Raw genomic sequence first — 21,315 nt, 5'->3', positions numbered from 1 at the left:
TGCATACACGTTAGAAATTTCAGTATCAATATTTTCTCAAAAAAGAAATCCCGTGGTTCTCTGGAGCAATAAATTCGGGTGGCGACCAACGAGATTATATGACAGGAAGGGGGGGAAAGAACTAAAATCTCGCTCCTTGAAATTTCATTCTCAGAAGCATTTCTGATTGTATCTGTGTATGCTCATATATTGGAAAGTGATGCGTGCTTAATCGGACGACGAAGATGAAATCATAGATCCAAGCACAAACGGTACGTCATAATCAAAATCGAGAATCCCTCCATTCACTTTCTCGCTCTGCTTCTCGTTCCGATCGTCGCAGATCACGCTTCCGTCGATCCTCGACCTCCATTTCTTACTTCCACCGCCAATCTAGAACCTTCCGTGCCTTTCCGGTGAGCCGTGCAAGACACGCCTGTTTCGGCCATTATCATTATGGTTGTGAGTGGAGGAAAGCCATTGAAGCGGATGAAGACGAGAGTCACGGCAGACTATGACTTCCTCACTTTTCCGTCGCCGTCACTGGTGGCGGATGAGTGCTGTGGTGGACCCTTCCGGACGAACGTGCGCTCGTTCCTTTCGAAGCATGCGCTGCTGCCACCTCCGTCAGCACTGTTTCCTCACCTGCTGACGTGGCAGATCCTTTTCCGAGTCGGAGACCAGACGGACGGACCGGACTCCACGCCGTCGGTGGTCTGCCTCGACGTCGTGGAAGAGGATGTGGCCAGATCCAGAGCAGTGTACTGCGATCAGTGTCGAGTTGTTGGTGAGTTGATTCGCCAGTAGGTGACCGATTCTCTTTCCATGCTAGATCGCTTTGGTTTCATCGTTTTCCAGTTTCTCCCGGTTGACGGTTTCCAATCACGTCTCCGTCTGGGAGCCCAGGAGAAAATGGTTGATAAAGGTCCCGGGTATCGTGGTAATTATGATCTGAACATTAATTTTAAATATTTTCTCCTAAACAAATAGACGAGAACTGACGTGATGCGATAATGACGAGGAACGTATCGTATTGGTATTTAGTATTAGCAATAATTAGTAATAATAGTAGTATTAATAGCAAGGCAAACTTATACACCTACGTTTATATACTTAAAATACTTGTATTTAATTAAATCAAAGCTTTTGGATCTTTTATAAATTATTTTGTTATAATAAATTCTTGTCATTAATTAAATTAATACATTAAAATTTACATAGTATAATTTAATTTGATATAAGTATATTAAATGTATAAAGTTACCCTATTAGTAATTGGTATTAGTAATACTAATAATAGTAATACTATAAACGGTAAACAATAACGTAGTTCCAAAAATAAAGCTGATCGATGAAAAAAATAATTGTGATAATTGAGATCACAATGTAAATAGGTTGTGGCCCACCAATTGACCTGCATCATTAAGTTGATCACAAGTTGACAACTTATCGCGCATATAATAGCGAGAGAATCCAATTTATCGGGAACTGTCTGATGATACATGAGGCTGTGCGGCCCATCCAGAGTAGCCCAATGGCAGTGTCTCTGTTTTCTTATCGGTTTTATTCCTTCTTTATTAGCACGGCAGGGCCATATGTCGGTTTAAGATTTTTTATTTTAGATATGGAAGACAATTTCTGTGCAGTCGTTGTTGCGGGACCACTATGACGGCTTTTCTTTTTTGGGGCCACATTCCTTGCGATAAAATTTTGTTGGTGCTGTTACTGAATGCGTAAAATACTAAAATGGAATTCATAACCATCGTCTTTCTTGCCCCCGCCCCAGTGCCGGGGGTTTTGACCTGAATGCTCCATGTTTAGTGAATTTTTTTCCTTTTATGTATGATGCCCCTTGTTATTATTAGTTTTCCTGTTTTTTTTCCTTTTGTTGGGCTGATACAATTTCAATTTATTATTTTTATTATTATTATAATATTGAACGAAATCTTACTGCTGGATGTGTGGCTATTGTTTTCTAATTCTCCTTTGCTTTTGAACTATTTATCTAGGTTGGAGTGACCACCCAGTATGCAGGAAACGTTACCACTTTATAATCAAGGCTGATGGTAGCTCCATCGGTGGGTACCACAAGCCATGCATGTGCTGTGGAGATATCTTGCACTTGTCAGAATCCAGGTGAGTACCTTCAGATTCCCTTTATTATTATTATTATTTTTTTTTTTTGGGGGGGGTGTGTGTTTGAGACTGTCGTCTTCTGAAGTTTTATTATTTTCAATTGCTTGGGTGTAGGACACTTTTTGATTTGTGGTACTGATACCCGAATCTAGGATTGTAAATTAGGACGGACGATTTCAATTTAGTGTAGGTGAATGGGATTACCTTTCTTTGCATAATCCAAGTGGGTAAATTGTTGAAGTAAGGCTATTCAATCCTGTGTAGAAATATAGTATATTGGTAACGGACGTACTTGTAATTGATTTTTTCAGCTTGGAATGGCCCCAGTAGTTCCGTACCGTGGTAATGTTAAAGCTACGAGAAATATCGTATAGTTTGGGTCCATAGGTTGCTGGTATAGCTTTGTTTTGTATACTTTTTTCAGCTACATTATTGTTTTCATGATACGATGCTTTGATGAAGGTGAATCATATTGATTTTAAACTTATAGAGCAGTCAATCTTTTAACTGGTGTCTGGTATGCTCTTACAACAAACGTGTAAATGTGTAATTGGATTTGCTATTGCTTATTAGTTATGACAGGCTTTGACTCTGAATGTTGTTTCATGTTTGTGGTTGGTCATGGATAATGTGCTTGCCATGAAAAGGAAGAGGCCAATAGATTGTATGTCCTTATTTCCACCTCAGTCCCATGGCTGTGTGAGGAAAAGAAATTTCAAGATTAAGTTCTAGTAGGTGATTAGATTAATGGACATGGCTAGCTCCTAGCTTATGCTTCGTAAGTTTGAAGTTTTGTTTTCATTAATTACTTTTTTCTTGTTATTTGGGGCTTTTGTCAATTGTTTAATTTGTTGTAATTCACCAAAATGTACTGATAGCTTCAAATTTGATGGGTTCTTCATGTTGGTTTGGAGCGACCAGTGCACTGATGTGTCTGTGATTTAATTGATCTCTTTTAGCGTGTCAAAATTATAGCTGGTTATGTGGTCATTGATGTGGGGTATGATGTTTTCTATCTTCAGGTGCAAGTCATGCAACCATGTGACGACCACAGATGATGTTGAAGACTGGGTGTATCACCAGTTAGAAAACACAACCCATCTTTTACATGGTGTTTTTCATGCGAATGGTTATGGGCACCTTCTTCGGGTTAATGGCAGGGAAGGGGGCTCAAGAGTTCTTTCTGGTTGTCATATCATGAACTTCTGGGATCGTCTCTGCAAGTCACTTGGAGCCAGGTTAGGATCTTTTGTTCTAATCATAAGTCTACAACTTCTACTTCCTTTATTGTCATTAAGTAGTTCTTTTAGTCTTCAAGAAAATTCTATCGATTTCTTGCTGCTTCTACTTGTCTTTCTTTAAGTAAATGCTTCCACTTGTCTTTCATCTATGACATACTCTGTCACCAACTTGAGAATATCATTGGAAATATTATATAGGTCTGCATTGAGAAATTGATTATTATAGGACATTACAAGTTTACAACTATTGTTTCTTAAAATGTAAATTTCCTATAAAGTAGGGTTAAGATTAGGAATTAGACTTACAAAATAATAGGCATTTGCAAGGATTTTGACCTTTGGGAAATGGAGTCATACGATTATACATATCCTTTTTACAAAAGGCAATTACATCTCTCTTTGTCTAAATACACCAGCCTTCATTGTTTATCATATCCTGTGTACATTTTTTTTTTTTTTTAAATATAACTATGAGCTAAGGTAAACTCCGCCTATGTTTATAGCCGGTAAGGTCTAAATTGGTTCATTCATCTTTACCTCGGGCAGAGAAGTTAGCTTAATGGATGTTTCAAGAAGATATGGGCTGGAGTACCGCCTGATCCATGCTATTACAAAGGGGCATCCCTGGTATGGTGATTGGGGCTACCAATTTGGCCACTTTATAATCAAGGCTGATGGTAGCTCCCATCGGTGGGTACCACAGCCATGCATGTGCTGTGGAGATATCTTGCACTTGTCAGAATCCAGGTGAGTACCTTCAGATTCCCTTTATTATTATTATTATTATTATTATTTTTTGGGGGGGTGTGTTTTGAGACTGTCGTCTTCTGAAGTTTTATTATTTTCAATTGCTTGGGTGTAGGACACTTTTTGATTTGTGGTACTGATACCCGAATCTAGGATTGTAAATTAGGACGGACGATTTCAATTTAGTGTAGGTGAATGGGATTACCTTTTTTGCATAATCCAAGTGGGTAAATTGTTGAAGTAAGGCTATTCAATCCTGTGTAGAAATATAGTATATTGGTAACGGACGTACTTGTAATTGATTTTTTTCAGCTTGGAATGGCCCCAGTAGTTCCGTACCGTGGTAATGTTAAAGCTACGAGAAATATCGTATAGTTTGGGTCCATAGGTTGCTGGTATAGCTTTGTTTTGTATACTTTTTTCAGCTACATTATTGTTTTCATGATACGATGCTTTGATGAAGGTGAATCATATTGATTTTAAACTTATAGAGCAGTCAATCTTTTAACTGGTGTCTGGTATGCTCTTACAACAAACGTGTAAATGTGTAATTGGATTTGCTATTGCTTATTAGTTATGACAGGCTTTGACTCTGAATGTTGTTTCATGTTTGTGGTTGGTCATGGATAATGTGCTTGCCATGAAAGGAAGAGGCCAATAGATTGTATGTCCTTATTTCCACCTCAGTCCCATGGCTGTGTGAGGAAAAGAATTTCAAGATTAAGTTCTAGTAGGTGATTAGATTAATGGACATGGCTAGCTCCTAGCTTATGCTTCGTAAGTTTGAAGTTTTGTTTTCATTAAATACTTTTTTCTTGTTATTTGGCTTTTGTCAATTGTTTAATTTGTTGTAATTCACCAAAATGTACTGATAGCTTCAAATTTGATGGGTTCTTCATGTTGGTTTGGAGCGACCAGTGCACTGATGTGTCTGTGATTTAATTGATCTCTTTTAGCGTGTCAAAATTATAGCTGGTTATGTGGTCATTGATGTGGGGTATGATGTTTTCTATCTTCAGGTGCAAGTCATGCAACCATGTGACGACCACAGATGATGTTGAAGAATGGGTGTATCACCAGTTAGAAAACACAACCCATCTTTTACATGGTGTTTTTCATGCGAATGGTTGGGGCACCTTCTTCGGGTTAATGGCAGGGAAGGGGGCTCAAGAGTTCTTTCTGGTTGTCATATCATGAACTTCTGGGATCGTCTCTGCAAGTCACTTGGAGCCAGGTTAGGATCTTTTGTTCTAATCATAAGTCTACAACTTCTACTTCCTTTATTGTCATTAAGTAGTTCTTTTAGTCTTCAAGAAAATTCTATCGATTTCTTGCTGCTTCTACTTGTCTTTCTTTAAGTAAATGCTTCCCTTGTCTTTCATCTATGACATACTCTGTCACCAACTTGAGAATATCATTGGAAATATTATATAGGTCTGCATTGAGAAATTGATTATTATAGGACATTACAAGTTTACAACTATTTTTTCTTAAAATGTAAATTTCCTATAAAGTAGGGGTTAAGATTAGGAATTAGACTTACAAAATAATAGGCATTTGCAAGGATTTTGACCTTTGGGAAATGGAGTCATACGATTATACATATCCTTTTTTACAAAAGGCAATTACATCTCTCTTTGTCTAAATACACAGCCGCCTTCATTGTTATCATATCCTGTGTACATTTTTTTTTTTTTTTTTTAAATATAACTATGAGCTAAGGTCTTAAATTGGTTCATTCATCTTTACCTCGGCAGAGAAGTTAGCTTAATGGATGTTTCAAAGAATATGGGCTGGAGTACCGCCTGATCCATGCTATTACAAAGGGGCATCCCTGGTATGGTGATTGGGGCTACCAATTTGGCACTGGTAGCTATGGTCTCACGCATGAAGCATACAAGTCTGCAGTTGAATGCCTTTCCAATCTACCATTGTCAATATTCCTCTCTGAAGGGCAGAGACCTGATTCACGATTGCAGGACACAATCTCATATTATCAGTCTTTATCCGAAACTGGGCTTGTAAATATAAGGGATCTCTTTTGTTTTTTGATTGGTTTGATTCATGATGCTCGCATGACAGTGTCAAGGGCTGATGATGTCACTTGCAAGAAGCGCAGATGTAATGCTGCAGGAGTGTCATGTTTCTCATCAATGAGTGACATTGAACGTGTGGAGGGAGCAATGCTAGAGTGCTCCGTGCAGTGTCAGGATCCAATTGGGTGAGCTGGCGTACTCTTAAGGGTGCTGTCTGCAAAGTGGCCTCTCCAGAGCTTCTGACTACTGTCTTGGAGAACTAGGAGGAAAAGCAATATTTGGTGGAATGGTGGTTAATACCCGATGCAATCCTGTTACTGGAGCTTTTGAGTACAGGTTAGACTTCATTCTGATTCTTGTAGGCTGCTTTTTCTGGTGTCTTGTCCATTTTGAAAAGGAGGTCATCGTCCAGAGGAATATTTAAATTCAGCGTCAAAAAGAGGTCACAAATCATGTCTCTGGTATTTTGGTTTTTATGATTTTGAAAATAATTTATTTATAGTGCCTAGTTTTATGCTTTTCAAGAAATGGTGTACTCTAGGTGGTGAATGGTGATAGTTTTTGACTTTGTCGTGCACAAGCTGTAAAAAGGAATAATCTTAAAGCTATTCGTTCATGCACTCTTCTCTTTCATATCTCTCTCACCCCCTCTCCTCTCACTAGTTTGTTACACAACACCTCGCGCGAACATCATTCTAAGATACTATTGATAGGGAATGAGCCCTAAACACAATAAAGACCAAGGCGCCAGGTCATGCACGATCCCTGTGTATTTGTGGTTGCTTATGGTTGAACCCTTGCTTATTTAGAGTAATACTCAGATTGATGCTTTCATCCAGTAACATACTATTGATAGGGAATGAGCCCTAAACACATCATTGTTTTTCTCAATGCTTTGATGTTATTGATTGGTGTAATTTGGAAGATCTTCCTGTCCTTGTTGCATTCTAGAATTATTTTATTCATCTGAATTTGTTTGCTGCCAACGTTTCTTATGGCACTTCTATTTATTGCAGACTAGAGGCAGGGAACAGCCTTTCTTATGGGACAACTGCAAGCAATAAATCTTTGCGTTCTAAGTATCCATCTGAAGTGAATCTCCTTCATGACTTGAGATATGTGTACGAGTCTTTGCTTCATCCGCATAAGATGCTAAGCCATGACTCTCAGGGGACAAGGACTACTGCAATGAGCTCTACTCAGAAACTTCTTGACTGCAAGCATTTTGTAAAAGATTATAGACTTGAGATGTTGCCAATGACAAACTTGAATAGGATACGCCTCTCATGTCAGGTAGAGCTAGTTGATGAATCTGATGAAGCTTTTGCAAGTCCTCCCACGGAATTAATTGTCCTGCCCTGGAATGCCACCGTGTCTGGCTTCAAGACTGAAGCATCGAGTGCTTTTCAAGATGTATATCTTATGTTTAAAAGATTTCAAGTTGACGAGCTTATTGGCTGTAGCGGTGCAGATGATTCCACACCAGTCAAATTCGTGATAGGATCAACAGAAGTGGTTCGTGTCCGAGGAAAATGCATTGGAAAGAATGTGTTGAGCAAGTTCCAAAGGGAACGTGGGCTTGAGAGGTGGACCGTTGATTGCAGCTGTGGAGCCAAAGATGATGATGGGGAGAGAATGCTGGCATGTGATGTGTGTGGAGTGTGGAGGCACACTCGGTGTTCTAATATTCATGATGCAGATCCTGTCCCCGTGAGGTTTGTTTGCCCAAGATGCCACAACTTTGAGTTGAAGCCAAATTGAAGTGGACACTGAATAGATGAGACTGACTAACATCTATACTAAAGTTAGGGGCTTTGGAAACAGCTTGCTAGTGCCTCTTAAGGTGAGGCATTGACTCATTCCATCTATATAAATGCTTAGTTTGTTGATGTATTTTGCTTAGGCCTGAAATGATGAACCTGTACATAAAACCGGGCCTAAAAGATGACATATGGGATAGGGGCTATCTAATCGTTTTCACTTCCAGGTTCTACCTTCTAACTCGTTTTGTTTATTTTTGTATATTTTAACTGACTGACAAAGCTAGTGGATAAAGAATGGAAAAAGAAAAATCAAACTTCAGATTTCTTTGTGCAAAGATGTTAACTTCTGGTTCTTTTGGTTGGTGAGGTTTCCCCCGGTTGCTGCGATAAAACTGGGCAATAAATTCTCATTTGGTTGGTTTCAATTCCCAAAGTCATACGAGAACTATGAAGTAAATCTGGCTATTAGAATTGGATAAGTTAAAGTCTGGTCAATTGTGAATCAGTTAATAAACGCATTCAAGTTGAAATTGTTCTTAGATTATTTCTTTTTCAAGTATTTTGGGCGTATTTAAGTATTAATGCATCAAATTTTATGTTTTTTGGTTTATTAGAAAGAGTAGAAGTGTAAGAAAAAGGGAAGACTGCGCTGAATAAGGAGAGGGATTTAGGTTTTGTAATGAAGAAAAGATGGTTTTGTTTCCTTGATTGGCAGTCGTTATGTGCCTTTATGAATATGATGCTGGTATTGCACTTGAATGAGAGGGTTTTCGCTCTCCAAATTATACGATACTTTGTATTCAAGTTTTTGAGGGAGAATATGAATGAAGGACCACTGAAAGAATTTATTATTATTATTTTTATTTTTTAAAGATACTAAATAAATCTTGTACTTCTTAAAACAATAACTTTACTTGTCAACAATTTGATTCTTACTTGTCAGAGATTCTTATAAGAAGTTACATTTCTTCAACGGTCTATGAAATTACTTTGACTGCTACAATTTTGAAAGTGATGAACTTATCTTTTGATAAGCCAAGCAAAAAAGCTATCATCGTTACATATGATAGTCAGGGGTAGAGATTGATATTATTTTTTTAGCAAGCAGTAAGCAATTGGTTAGTGGGCATTTTGGGGTGTTCAGTACTATCAAATGAAAATATAAGGTTGTAGTTTGAATTTTTTGAATTTCATTTATATTTTTGGTGTGTTCTATGAATTTATGTATGTATTGTGGAAGTGTTGTGTCCTTTATTTTTCAAAAATCAGAGTATTAACATACTAGATTCATATCATATAAGTGCATCCTAAACTAGGCTTTCATGCAAACGCTCAAAAATTTCTTGTGCCAATATTGCAAGGAGACGTGAGGAATCCTTTCATAATGTTTCAATTACACAAGTAATCGTTAAAATATTTGTGGCATAGATGTCTCAAGTGGTGAAGATCCCTAAAATATCAATTTCATATTTCTTCTATCAACTCTTTAGATAAGTGACTGTGAGAAAATGTATTTAAAAATTTCTTTACAAACGTATAGGTTTTGAATCCCATGACCCAAGGTCCCATGTGGACTATATGCACATTCATCAATAGTAGTGCCTAACATAGGGGTACATTAATTATAATTATTAAATATTAATTTGTTGATTAATATATTATTACTAAGATTCATGTGGGGTACCTTATCTGTCTGTGCTCTATCACTCTACTCTTGTAAGAAAATGCCTTGCAAGAACATAGTATGGAGTAAAAGACCACTATGCCCACATGCATGCACCCTGGAAGCGTCCTGAGCACTTACACAAGGCGCTGAAATTTAGGCTTCATGCGCAATTTTTAATTATACTTTTTTTTCCCCTTTACAGTTGTCTAATTCCGTGACTCTTGTCCCACTCCACACATCACAACACTAAGTTTTGTCACCTTCCTTTTGTTTATGGCAGCCAGCTAGGTCGTATGCACTTCGACAACAGCCCCACTTACTTACATTTGACTTCCATTAGATCCCATTAGAATAAAGTCTTGGCACCATTGAGTAGTTTTATAATTATAAGTAGGGTTATACCATCATACTAGTCACTAGAATATTTATCTTACTTAAAACCCAAAACTTGGACTTGAGTTCTTCATCGTTTTAGAGGTCCAGAGATTTCTCTATCAGCCTTGAAAGTTCAAACACTTTCTATTGATCTGATTGTTTGAAGCCACCAGGCGGCAAGTGAAGATTAGGCAAAGTATAATATTCGAGTTTTGCACTATATATATGTTGTAAATGTATCGATTAAACATATTTATCTACAATTCAAAGTGAAGATAAGAAATACCAAATGACTTTAAGCAGTGATCACATGTATTGATTAATTAATGGGGATATGCCAGTCCCCTCTCACCACCCATTGATATCAAAGCAGTGACTTAAAGAGCTCTACACTATATAATGCCCATTTCATTACATGCCAAATATTTTTATTTTTGATCATATAGAGATAATTTTAATGGCCTTATTTTTTTTTTTAGTTGAGATGATGTGATAGACCAACTAATATGCCTCCTAAGTTTAGGTTGCTCCACTATTTCAAGAATATATGACATGCTTCGTATGTTCATTTATATTACTTGTTTAGGAAAATTGTTCCCCAGAGAAGGAAAAAAAAAAAAAAAGAGGGGGGGGGTGACAGAGAGGCTCCCCGGGGGGGTAATCCCAACTAAATTCTCTTTCTCAATAATCCTAAAAAGCTTGAGGTAATGTTTATTTGCTTTTTCTTTCTGACAAATTCTCAGTAGTACTAGAAGAGATTGAGAGGAAAGGGATTTGTGCCTATTCTTGTCTTTTCCACCTTTACTTTGTCCACCTCATCTTGCATCCTAAGTTTCAGCTTCATCGTTTGTTAAATAATCTTTTTAGCATTTCAAAGTTTATGACTGTAATCCGTAAATTTGGCTAACACTGATTCGACAGCCACTGAATGTGAATTTTCCTTATGTGTCAACTTACAAGCAATTAACATGCATTCAGTTTATCAGCTTATATCCTTGACCAATAGGATCAGTTTGCGTTTGGTAAAAGTGGCTTTGCGTGAACAGGAGAACATGACAAAGCACTATCTTCGACTTTTTTCCCTTCTAATTGTTAGCATTTATATATACATATAATTGCCTCTCTCCATACAGCAGTTTGCTGCTTTTTCAAGTATTTTATCCCCGCCCTCATCTCGAGAATTAAATTCATTCTTCCTTTCCTTCACTATTATATATATATATATATATATATCTTAGAACATAGCTGCCACAAATCATATCAATGTCTATGAAGCATTCAAAGATGGCGATGGCTAAGTCGGTGGCTTTGATTCTGCTGTTTGAGGTGATGGTGACAAGTAGTTTCAGGATTGGACCGGATAGTCTGAGCATGGATTACTACGTAATTAGCTGCGCCTTCGTTGAACCTGTTGTTAGGAGCATTGTGAACCAAGCTTTGCTGAATGATCCAAACCTAGCAGCTGGTCTTGTTAGAATGCACTTCCATGACTGCTTCATTCAGGTTCTCTTCTCTTCTCTCTCTCCTCTCTCTCTCTCTCTGGTGTATATTATATATATATATCACTTACGCGTGCACACAGCCACAGACGTACACTCGACAAATTTAGGCACATCATCCTACAACATGAAACCATTCATGCAGTTCCGTTAGTGGCTATGTAAGAAGTGCTAAATTTTGAACACTTGATATCAGATTATATTGGATACAAACGTGAAACCACCCATGCAGTTGTGGCCATAGTGTAAAAAAGTGCTAATTTGCTCACTAGGCTTGCTTTTAAGTAGAACTTACTCTAATGTGTAGTAAAATGGTCATGGTGTGGTGTGCCTATTTTTGTGCGTGAAATTTGTAAAGAAAAGAAAAAGGAGTAAATTGGTGTGGAGTACTGTTTCCCCTTGTGGGAGAGAGGAAGTTAATGAATTATAATATAATTCTAGAAAACAGGTAGCTTATGAATAGTGGTAAAATTTGATGGATGCGGCTTGCTTTGGGTTCCATGTTTTATTCATTTGTAGCCATTTTTTAATTATTTATTTTATTGATAATTGTAATTTGTCATGATCCCATAAGCGATCACATAAGCTTGTTTAAAGAGACATCCATCCTAAGCACAATCCAGGAATTTAGGATACGCTTGCGTAATGCATGGGTCAATATTCTAGTTGAGATTTATATTTTGAAGAGATCATCATAAAAGTATATCTAAGGAAATGAGATTTAATCAATAATTATTTACTTTTATAATTACAATTTTCAGGAAAGTAAGGACGATAAATTAATAAAATGAAGTTCTGTTCAAGGAATTAAAGCTGGCTAGATTTGACCGTATTGCACTATTGTTTAACCCTTCAATGGCCGGATAATTTCAAACAGCACTTGTTCTTCATCTTTATCATATAATATCCCACATTTTCAACTTCGTGTGTATATACCAACCACCACATGAACCGCCACTACGAGATATAGTGGATACTGATCAATAATATTTCCAGTTAGTGACTAAAATATTCCCCACTAGAGGATGTCGAGCATGTTTCATGAACAAGTTGTTCTATAAATATCATGCCAAGATACAGCTTACTGATTCTTTTATATATATATATATATATATATGATATGGAACTTACATAATTGCTTGCTTCTGTGTTGTACTACTTGCTATTAACAAACAGGGATGTGATGGATCAATTCTGATTGACTCTACTAAGGATAACACAGCAGAAAAGGATTCACCAGGAAACTTGAGCTTGAGAGGCTACGAAGTCATTGATATGATCAAGAAAGAGCTTGAAACACACACTGCCCCGGCGTGGTTTCCTGTGCCGATATTCTCGCAATGGCTGCTCGAGATGCCGTTTTCTTTGTAAGATCTTTATATGATGATGCTACCGATTCTAATTTAATTTAGACCTGTTGAAATCTAATTTATTACTGCCTCCACACTACACCATATAAATTTGTTAACTAATTTACACTTTTAAAAAGTTGGTTAAAATCTTATTTTTAAAATTTTTTAACATCTTTCCAATCATACTAATATTTGACTTTTTCAAGACATTTTCATTAATTATTTGAGTGGAGTATATTAAAGTAAGGATATAATTAAAGAAATATAAAATCTAACAAAATATCTATATTTCAAATCAAGCACGGTTTATAGAAAATATATTATATTATGGTTTGAAAAAATACTCCCTCCATTTAAAAATATAAAACATTCTTTGAGAAGTTAGATATTAAAAATATTAGTCATTTTTAATCTTTTAAGGTATTATTGTCTTTTTTTTAAAGTGTCTCTAATTAATAAATCACTTTATTTTATTTAAAGTGAAACACCCTATCAAATAAGGATAAATAAGAAAAAATAGGGTTAGTTTGAAAATAAATAACTACTTTATTGGGGTTAAATTTAATTAAAAATGTCTTACTTTTTAACGGAGAGGGTATATAAAATAGTTAGTACAAATTCAATAATCCATATATTGCATCATGAATATATATATATATATATATATATATATGACAAGGATAGAAAAAGTGTAGATAGGAGGATGTAAGAAGTGGACATAAAAAATGTATCCCTGTTGATTGCTAGAACATGCTTAGACTTCTTTTACTTGATTCATCTGTAAAAGATAGATAAGGTAAGCCAATAATTAATAAACTTTAGAAGGCTCTTAGCCAACATATTTTTGTAAGAAAAATAGCAATTAAGGATTATGAAACAAATTCAATCAATCAAAGATTACTTGTTAAAATTCAAATGAATATTTATCAGCTTGGTTAATGTTTATCAACAAGTATTCATTTAGGTTTTAATAATAACTAAATTTAAATTAACAACAATTTATTTGGATATTTTTTTAATTTAAGTTTTGATAATAACTAATTGATATGAATTTATTCTCCTCTGTTTTCCCTATGTTTGTATGGGAAGTACGACCAGAATTTTCTATAACTCTTCAAAGAAAGTTGGAGAGAGATGATCCATTCCAACCAAGAAAAAAAAAAAAGTTAGAGATCTAGGAATGAAAAGAGAGGAGTGGGTCTCAAAAAGAGCGGGGCTCACTTGCTCTTTTTTTATTAATTTCTCCCTAACTTCATCATGAAATAGTTTGAAGAACCTCTTAATTTTTTAAGTAATTTAGCTCTCAAGCCATTAGAGGCATGTCTTAGTTAGAAAAATAACTAATTAAACTACATTTTTCAATATTTAAGCATGGCACCTTAAGGGCTAGCTAGTTATTTCAAGCCTTTCATAACAGCTCTAATCCGATCAAGGACGGATTTTAGAGAGCGTAAAGATTAAAAAAGTTAACATAATCATATAGATATATATATTATATAACAATTAAGGGGTCTATGGTGGAACTTTTATTAATATAATAATTACATTAAGAAGTGCAATGCTTTATTCCTATATCTGCAAGCAAGCTAAGTAAAATATGAGAGAATATTTCTTTAATTATGATGATTTTCTTGAGCTGCATAGCTTTTTATATGTGTAGATGGAGTGTTTTTAATGTGATTAGTGTAATTAAAATAGATTTTGGATCGTAGTTATGAATGATGAATAAGATGAGATTGTTATGATGAATCGCGAACAGGCTGGTGGTCCAATGTATGACATACCCAAAGGAAGAAAGGATGGAACAAGGTCCAAAATTGAAGACACAATCAATCTTCCCTTCCCCACCTTCAATGCCTCCGAACTTATCAGAGTGTTTGCCAACGTGGTTTCACTCCCCGCGAGATAGTCGCTCTCTCTGGTAAATAAACACTCCTTTTGTTATCAGCTCAGCAAATAATTTCTTTTATTAACTAGACATGTGTTGAATTGTTTATAATTAAGTAATTAAATAGGAAAAATTAATTATTTAATCTTTATAGTTTTGACTCGATCGTAACTCAGTATTTAAATTTTGATTTTACAATTCAATCCATATAGTTTTAAATCATTTAAATATTTGTCTCTATATCTTAAAAAATAAATTATAAATATTAAAATTATGTTAAAATTTATTACTAATTTTTAAATTGCAAAACCTTTTTAATCTTTATTAATATCATAAACATTAAAATTTTAATTTTTTTAAAATATAGAAATTAATATTTAAGTTATTAAAACTATAGGGATTGAATTGTAAGAGACAAGTTAAGAATTAAGTTATATTCGAGTTAAAACTATAAGGATTGAGTTTTAATAAATTAAAGTTCAAGAAGTGAATTACTATAGGTACCAAATGATTGATTTTATCAATTTAAATAAGAACCTGTAAAGTTTAAACATCTGACTTATAACAAAATTTTTATATTTGCAACAATTTGAATTGATATTTATAATTTTAAATTTTTTTTTCAGGTACTGAAACTTTTGGTCTTCTAAATTATTTCAATTGTCAATTTGATTTCTAAAGTTTGATATTTATCAAATGTTTACAATTTTATAACTATACAAAATTTATCCTTATTATAATGAGAAGTCATATATATAATATCTGACACTCATGTAATGTAATCTCTTAATTCAAGGATGACTACAAAACAATATATACATATGTGTGTGTGTTAATTCGATGAGATCATATAAGGATATGAAATTGTGTATAAAATTTTAAGAACTTGATTAAAAAAAAATTTTACATTTTAATGACCGAATCAATAGGCGAAACAAATTTTAAAACCAAGAGTTTTCAATCTCAGTTTTTCAGTACTTCTAAGTTTCATCTTCATAACTAACCCCGAGCCCATATGCAAGTTGTGAATAAAATACTAAATATATGATTTATATACGTTTCAAAACAACCAAACATCAACTTAAGGAAGAAATATTAAATCTGTGTCAGATTTGATTTAAAGCATCTAAAGTCTCTTGAATTGAAGCTATATGTAATGGCATGATGGATATTATTGGAATGTGCAGGAGCTCATACACTAGGAGTGGCAAGGTGTTCGTCATTCAAGAACCGGTTAAACCAAGCAGATCCGACGTTGGACTCAGAATTCGCAACCTCACTGTCCAACACATGCAGCGCCGGCGACAACGCAGAGCACGTTCGACGCCACGAAGAACGAGTTCGACAACCTTTACTTCCAGGCCTTGACGAGGAACAACGGCCTCCTAACCTCCGATCAGACGCTGTACAGCCATCCAGAAACCAGGAGCTTCGTGGACGCATATGCCTTCAACCAGGCCATGTTCTTCTTCCATTTCCAACAAGCTATGGTGAAGATGGCTTGCTTGACGTAAACAAGGTTCCAATGGCCAAGTTCGAGCCAACTGCCGGAAATCAATGATCTGTAAGCTGTAGGAGACGATGATATGGTTTCTGTTTGTACTCGAGTATTTGTGAACAAGGACAACCTCTGTTGTATTTTATTGTTGTTGCTTATTCAATCGCCTGTCTGTTAGATTTGGTATGATCTACGTGCTGAATGGTGTTTCTTTTGTGATCTAGAATTTATAGTTAGCTTCTTTTTTTCAAAAAATAAATGATAACTCTTTGCTATTCTATATATTATTGGACTAAAGCTTCATCGAATTTAAAAAAAAAATTTCAAACCACCTATCTTATTAAAGGGTTTCAAGTTCATTCCAGTTAATACTCCTTCGGTCTCATATATATAATATATATATATCAATATAATTGTTTCATAAAGTTTAAAAAAGTATCACTTCGAAGTTAGTTTAAGTTTTGATTTAGTGTTTCAAAGAATTTAGATGAAAAATTCATAATTTTATTTCTATTTACTTGATATTTTCATAATTATATATTTTCTTATTAATTAATCTAAATTTTAATAATAAATTTTCAACTTTTGCCCATATTGAATATATATATTATTTAAATAATGTATTTTTCTGATCAATATTTAATGAGGCACAAAAAAAGGGAGAATCACACAAGTCACACTTAAAACAATTAATTACTCCCAAATTTACTAACAACTAAATTTAGAAAAATGACAACACAAAGGATCTTAAAGTAATTCTCCCAAAGAAAAAATCTATAATAAAAATTTAATGACATTACTTATAAATATAAAAAATTTAAATTATTATCTCTCTACTTTATAAATAGAACTTGAGAAAGTGTTTCTTTTAATTAGAGTTTGAGATTGATTATTTTTTGATTGAAGTACTAATGTTTAATTAAACTTTATTCCTTCTTTACTAATGATCATTTATTGCCATTATTTCCTCCAATTACAACTATATAAAACAATTGATTTAAACTAAGGTCCAAAAATGAGAATCTTTATTAATTGCAATATATTTTTCCTCATATCTAAGACCAATAAATTAGGGTAGATTTTGCTTATATAGGAGACCAGAGGAACTGTAACCAAAATTATATTCTTTCATACAAATGTGATAAATTACATTAGTGGAACAGAAAATATATTTGATTAGTGTAAAACTAATTATGATGATGAACGTTTTCAAACTCTATTATTAATTGAATTGTATTTTTATATGACTATTAAATTAGTGTATATTACGTAATTATAGAATGTGATTTGGCACATGGTCTGAGACTTGCCTAGGACATGGGATTTCGAAAGGTGGAGCTTGAGACAGATTTTATGAGGTGCTGGACCTCGTTCCTGCTGGTTGTAGTGTTGAACATAGCGAACATGGGATTGTCATGGAAACATCATGCCTGGGATCATCCCCTCAGCTGCAACCAATGAACATCATGCCATTTTGGCCGAAGACTCGGGCACTGTGAAGCAGGGGCATAGGCTAGTTTTTTTAGCCTTTCGTCTTTGTATATAAAAAAAAATGATTTGGCACATAAACTATTATGGGTAAATCAAGAAAAAGGGGCTGGCATCGCGATTTACGAAGTTACAAGAGAGGAATATATTAAATAATGTAGTTTATGCCAAAGTCTATCTCATGCAAGAAAAAATTGTTGGGTGATGTCTTAATAAAATATGGAAATATGTATGGAAGTTTGATTTTTTTTTTGGGCCAAATATTACAAATAAAAGGAGCAGGAAGAGGATTAAAAAGGAAAACGATGGAGGCAGGGAGGCTGACACAGTGACAGTTGTAAAGCATTGCATTAGGTGAAGAGTAACCTTGCTAAATCAAAGTGCGATTGGTGACTTTGTTCAGGAGAGCTTGGAAGAAATCCCTTCGCATGTAATAGATTTTTACTTCTTGATGCCGATCAGACGTTTGTACAAAGCCTCCACACCAGGTTTCAACAATCCAATGAAAGCAAACTTGAATCACAGAAGTAGAGAGGAAATATAAAGACTTAAAAATCACATTTGCCCCTCGAAAGATCTGGGTTCCTAGACTTAATTTCGGTCATTTTTTCCCCTTAATTTAAAAGAGGCTATCTCCCAGCACCTCAATGTTAACTCGTCTGATGCCCATTAATGTAAAAAAAATTTATTATAAAATATTATTTACAGACCTCACATTACTTTTTTTTAATATATATTTCTTATCCTCTCCTTTTCTCTCTCCTCTCCCAATATATCATGTATCGTTGTGGCCGACACCATCTCCAAGTTCATTCGGTGCTCGCCTTCAAGGATAGAATTGGGGAGAGATGAAGAAAGAGGGCCTACGATGGGTGGGGTGAACAGAGAAGCCATTGATGATGGGCTTGAAGCTGTGAAGCTTATTGTAGCTTCCCTTCTCTAAGGTGGTTTGCAGAAGCATTTCATGAGATTTCACCAACTATCCCAGTGGAGTCGAGGATCCCGTCTGTACACACTCGATTGAACGAGCCACTTGATTTGTGAGTGACAGTGGCACCATTAGCCAAGGAACCCGAGCCTATGACTGTGCAGTGCTCTAAAACCAATGCGGGGGGAACGGGTGCTTTATATGAGTAACGGTCAAATTCTGGAGGCCTTCGCGCTGCGTTTGAGTGAAAGGGATAGTCTCTCGACTGAGTTGTGGGAGGTGCTTGATGGGGCTTCGACATGCATGGGACAACAACCTTCAATCCTACTTCTGCTTCTGTCCCTCACTGTCCCCAATTTTTCTCCCTCTCCCCCCCCCCTTCTCCCCTCCACCAACGTCCTCCATAGCTCAATGCAGTACTCAAGCTTTCTCTTCGTGATCTTCTCCTCCTCTTTCTTCATCAAGGTGCACCATAGGCGATGCTGGAGGAGATAATCTGAACTCCATGCCCTTCTTATCCGAATGAAGCTAGAAGCGAGATAGGTGCACCGTAGAAGATTCCTAGATGTAGTGATGAGGCTTTGCTGCACTTATGGGAGTCATTCTGCATGGTTCATGCTCCAAGCCAAGGTGGCTCGAGAAGCCTGGTGAAAGTGAAACTGGCACAGCCCATGAAGGTGATGACTCAGAACGAAGGCAAGCTAAGAGAATGTTGGGGTGAGGAAAGAGAGAGACATGTATTTGAGTTCATTGTGTAGGCATGCAAGGGCATCCGGTGGGATAGGAGAGGAGGCGCTTGTCGATAAGCTTGCAGGCATAGAGCTAACCAAAGAGAAGGTGAATGCAGTGGATCGTGTTAGAAGATCGGAGTTCCATAGAGGGAGGGAGGGAGAGGGAGATGAGTTAGAAGATGATGAATAAGAGGAGACAGTGAAGAGTTGTTTAAGAGAGGGAGATGAGAAAAATTATAAAAAAATATAACGTGAAGCTTACAACTAATATTTTATAATAAAAATATTAAAAAATTTAAAAGTGAAACCCACACTGACAAATGTCAAGCGCATTAATGTCAGGATGTTGGGAGGAAGAATTTTTTAAATTAAAAGATAAAAATGATCCAAAACAAATTAGAATTCGTGACAATCTTTTGTGTACAATTTTTTTTTTAAAAAAAAGACCCTTGGCACTAAAATATCACTTCATGTAAGTTTGATCCCTGACTCAATTTAATTGATTTGAAATATCTTAATCTAAAATCTAATTTCATGTAAGTTTGATCCACAATTCGATTGATTTGAAAGGGTTAAGATTAACTCACATCAACTTGACTCAATCAATCAAATCAAATTGACTTTATATAAAAATCTACAATAAATAAATCAAAACTCTTGTTTAATTTTTCAATACCAATAGCATAACTTATTTGTTCTTAAGTAATTACATTACATTAGATGTCATTTCCTACTCATTTCACTGAATATATATACACGCATTTAGGAGTGTTCAACTTTATATTTGTTGCATCTAGCCTAGCTCCATTTCAATAATGTTAGAACGTGTCTTTATCAACAACAAAAAAACAAAAAACAAAAAAAAAGTGAATGAAACTTTGTGAGACAAGACATGAAAGAGTTTAGGACAGGATGAGATTCAAGATAACTTCTCGTCCCATATATTATATGCATATGTATATATATCTTTTATTATATAAATTATATTATGGTTTATTTCTTTATATTTAGTGTATATTTTTATTTTCTTTTTTTTAATACATGACCATCTCATTATCACGAGTAGAAAAACCCTAGGTCAGATTTAGTCAAGAAATCGAGAAAAAGAATATCAACAATAAAATTAATGTCCTAACTCTTCTTCTTCTTCTTCTTTCTTTTGACTAGATGTTCTAACTTCTTTCCCATGAATTGATGCAAGTCTAAAGAGGAAGACAACTATTGTGCGGAACGAATTTTCTTCCAGCTGCCATGACACTATGAATTATTGGAAAATAGCATTTAAGTACCACTAAGGTATTTAATTTCATTCAGAGATAAAAAAATTTTAAAATATCACTGTAAGATTAGGGATTGATTTGAAATAATTTTAAATAAAAAAACTATAATACTCTTGCTTTCTTTTTTTTTAATTGATAAGTAGTCATTTTTAAATTAACAAATATTCATTTACATTTAACAAGAAGTCATTTGTTTATTGATAATTTAAAAATATGAAAGAACTAATTTTGGGAAGGGATAATTGTGTAGATTAAGTTTAACAAGTAATCATTCATTCATTAATAAGTACCTATTTGCATTTAACAAAAAGTCATTCGCTAATTGACAAGTTTAATAGTTTGAAAGAACTTGATTGTTAATAGGGACAAGTTAGACCATGTTTTAATAAGTAATTATTTATTAATTCACAAGTACCTATTTTCATTTAACAAAAACATTTGAGAATTGATAAGTTCAAGAATTTGAAAAAAATTAGGTTGTGGAGAAGAACAAATATAGATGATGTTTTAATCAGTAATCATTTACTAATTAAAAAAATATCCATTATATTTAACAAGAAACTGTTTGTTAGTTGACAAATTTTAAAAAAGAAAAAGAAAAGTAATGTATTATAATTTTTTCATTTAAAATTTTTTTCAGATTAATCCTCTGTTCTTGGAATGACATTTCAGAATCTTTTTGTCCTTATTTGAAAGAGAAAATAACAA

The 21,315-nt window shown here is 34.8% G+C and overlaps 2 pseudogenes; both read left to right on the top strand.

The window, feature by feature from the left end:
* The first annotated feature begins 35 nt into the window (after nt 1–35).
* Nucleotides 36–8,221, top strand: LOC129293230 (PHD finger protein At1g33420-like; annotated as a pseudogene).
* A 2,384-nt stretch (nt 8,222–10,605) lies between these two features.
* Nucleotides 10,606–16,460, top strand: LOC129293229 (peroxidase 47-like; annotated as a pseudogene).
* Nucleotides 16,461–21,315: the final 4,855 nt, after the last annotated feature.

The sequence above is a fragment of the Prosopis cineraria genome, unplaced genomic scaffold (genome assembly GCF_029017545.1).
Source record: "Prosopis cineraria cultivar Desert tree isolate PC_DT_omini unplaced genomic scaffold, ASM2901754v1 PC14, whole genome shotgun sequence".
NCBI classification, from domain to species: Eukaryota; Viridiplantae; Streptophyta; class Magnoliopsida; order Fabales; family Fabaceae; genus Prosopis; species Prosopis cineraria.
This window is presented reverse-complemented; position numbering and strand designations above follow the sequence as displayed.